At 45.3% G+C, this 3,101-nt stretch overlaps 1 long non-coding RNA gene across 1 annotated transcript; it reads left to right on the top strand.

The window, feature by feature from the left end:
• The first annotated feature begins 1,029 nt into the window (after nt 1-1,029).
• LOC307226893 lies at nt 1,030-2,788 on the top strand. Its single transcript, XR_013843664.1, has 2 exons — nt 1,030-1,128; nt 2,251-2,788. It is a non-coding gene; the product is annotated as an uncharacterized lncRNA (long non-coding RNA).
• The last annotated feature ends 313 nt before the right edge of the window (nt 2,789-3,101 follow it).

Below are 3,101 nucleotides of genomic sequence, written 5' to 3'. Positions count from 1 at the left end.
GAAGCTGCTATTTGCATTGCTAGTGGGCACTGGCAGTGACTCCCTCACTTCAGATACCTGTCCTGCATTAAAGTGCTCATTTCAACAGCTGCCACAAGATGTCATACTGATGGCCTCTGGATTAGACAATTTTAAGGGGGCGTTATACAAATTCCTGGAAGGCGCATGTATCTTGTCAATGGCTATTAGCTTTGGAGGAGCAATTTTCATTTGCAGCGCAGAAAAAGAAGGAGGAAGAATTAAACTCTCCCTCTCCACCTGCTGCGTTCCTAATAATTATCAAATCCAGTGACTGCTATTTGCATTTTTTGAAATGAGCACATTAAATGCAAGGGCATGTTTAATGCCACATCTATATTGGCCCTTAATCTATGCTAATATTTAATTTGGGAGGCTCAAGGATCCTGTTGTGGAAATGAATCATGCATACTCACTGAGTAGTGGGGGGGGGGGGGAGAATCGCAAAGAGCTTTTACCTGGTAAACACATTTGCTTTGTTTAGCCTTTTATCAAGAGGAAGAAAACTGCAAAGCAAGTTTCCTTTTTTTTAAAAAAAAGAAGAAGCAGGGAACAGCTTGTTTCCATGACATTTATACAATAAGCTATATCTAAATGACAAGCAGATTGGTGGAAAAACAATGTTTTACTGCCCTTTTCTCCTTTGATCCTTGATGTCTTAAGTAAATGAAAAGGCACAGGTTTATAGGCAAAGATCAACCGTTACGAATTGACAAGCTGCACAGAATCCTGAAAGTATGAGAATCAAAGATGTGTATCGGTGTCCAAAGTAACATTAGATCTGGACCTTCAAAGGTAAGGGATGGCTGGGGAAAGTAGTCAGTTGGTAAGGGCAAGAGTTTTCTCATTTCTGACTCTGTTGCACTAGCCTCACACAGGGGTCCTGCATAGAGTCTTGGCCTGCAGTCAGAGAAAGTGGAACACCCTCCCAGCACGTGGAAATAGACAAGACGATCCACAGTGGGAAAGGTCAGAGAGGAAGGGGACACTGCCGATACCTGACCTAACCCGGACTTCCTTTCGAGACCTCTTCCTCAGAAATCCGTGATTAAACATCCCCTTGGAACATCAGCTCCCCAAAGGCGCTGCAAGAACAACATAGCCACACAGGTAAGCAAGAAGGGCTCATCATGCTTCCAAGCATGACCTCTAAGCATCCCCTCTTCTTCCCCCAAACAAGAGGTACAGTGCTGGCCAACACCAGCACCGATGCAGCTTACCTGGCTATGGCTGGGGCAGCATGCACAGTGGCAGTGAGGTTGGGGTTGTGTAGGCACACCAGCATGAGCATCAGATTGGCTCCACCTGTGCACCCACACAACCCCCAATCTCACAGCTCCCCTTACCCACTCTAGCCCATCCAGGTGATCTGCCATGACACCAGTGCCAGGAAGGGAGCTCGGCAACTCTGCCCCGCCATGTGGGCTGCAACTGCCCTAGAGCAGGCACGGGCAAACTCGCACCCCCCCCCAGATGTTTTGGGACTACAACTCCCATCATCCCTGACCACTGGTCCTGTTAGCTAAGGATGATGGGAGTTGTAGTCCCGAAACACCTGGAGGGCTGAGTTTGCCTATGCCTGCCCTAGAGTGTTTCTCCTTCCACTTAAATGTGTTGAAATTATACGGACTAAACAACAGCAGCAGTGCTTCCTGAAAAAGGTGCTGCCACCACAACTCCTTGAGCTTCTGCCATGGAGTGGGAAAGGCAGTGAGAAGCACCTCTGTGAATGAACACAAAATGCTAAAAAGTCCACTGGGGAAAATGGTTATGTCCCTGTGGAGATGGTAGTATATAATCAGTAGCTCATGTGCTTCTGGCTTGCACTCTTTATGAAGATTTGAGGAGTGAAGTTATCACCCCTCTTTTATTGTCCATGCCAGGTCACTCAACCATTGCTACTGTGTCCTTTCTTTTAGCAGATCAAGATGCAAGGTTTTTAGCGGGGGCAATTAGAATAAGATCTATTATTTGTTTATTGATGTAAAGCCCCAAAATGTATTTTCTCTGGTTAAGTTTTTACCTCTATCTTCAGTACATTTATTTTATTTTATTGCTATGGCTAGTGTCTGGTGCAAATAAAGATTCTTCTCCTGCAAAATTTTTAGCAGGGGCAATTAGAATAAGATCTGTTGTTTGATTACTGATGTAAACCTCCAAAATGTATTTTACATAGTTAAGTTTTTACCTCTTTCTTCCGTACATTTTATTTCATTTTATTTCTATGGCTAGAGGCTGATGCAGATAAAGATTCTTCTTCTTCTGAACACAAAATGCTGTACTCCAGCTATTCCTACAACTAGGTGAGTGCCAAGGCAATGGAAAAGTAGTGAGTTTGACTGAGGCAATAGAAAAGCACCGGTGTGAGGACATCCTTTCTCAGTTATGCATTTTCAACAAACCCCCAGTTTCATCTCCTACCCCATTATATCTAAACTTACCAGGCCTTTCTCATCTCTCCACAGGAAATGATGTTCCCTCACCAGTGCCAGGAAGACCACAAGTGACGCAGCAGAAGCGGTGGCTAGCAAGAAGTCAGATGTTCAGATGTGGGGCTGCTGCTGTTTTCTTCCCAGGGGTCATGCGCCCTTCAAGAAATGCATGGCAAACAGTTACATTCATACACATCACAGGGAAAGATGGCACCCTCCTATCCTGTTACACAGCTTCAAAAGGCACAGTGACTCAGCAAGAAGAATAAAGCTTGACATCCAGGACTCGCTCCACAACTGATCGCTCAATAATAATAATAAACAACCTCAGTGTTTCAGCTGTGTCTCTTATTCTAGTGGTTAACAGATTGACTGCTCACCTGAGAGGACTCACAGTGGCAGCGTTGCATGGATCAGGAGGTTCTTCATTGCCACACCATACAAGGTCTGAGGGAGTGCATCTGTGGAGCACCAAGCAAAGGTGGGGTGGAAGGCCCCCCAAAGCCCAATGTTCTCCTGAATGTCCCATACTGCTAGCGATAAAGCCAAAATCTGCATGAAGTGTGCAGGGTGGGGAGCAGTAAATAACAAGGTCTGTTGAGTAACCAGCAGGCCCAGGAAATTAACCTGATGAAAATGTGGGGAGCATAA

This window comes from Podarcis cretensis (assembly GCF_951804945.1).
Source record: "Podarcis cretensis genome assembly, chromosome: 11".
In the NCBI taxonomy this organism is placed as follows: domain Eukaryota; kingdom Metazoa; phylum Chordata; class Lepidosauria; order Squamata; family Lacertidae; genus Podarcis; species Podarcis cretensis.
Note: the sequence above shows the minus strand (reverse complement) of the source record. Positions and strands in the feature narration are given on the sequence as shown.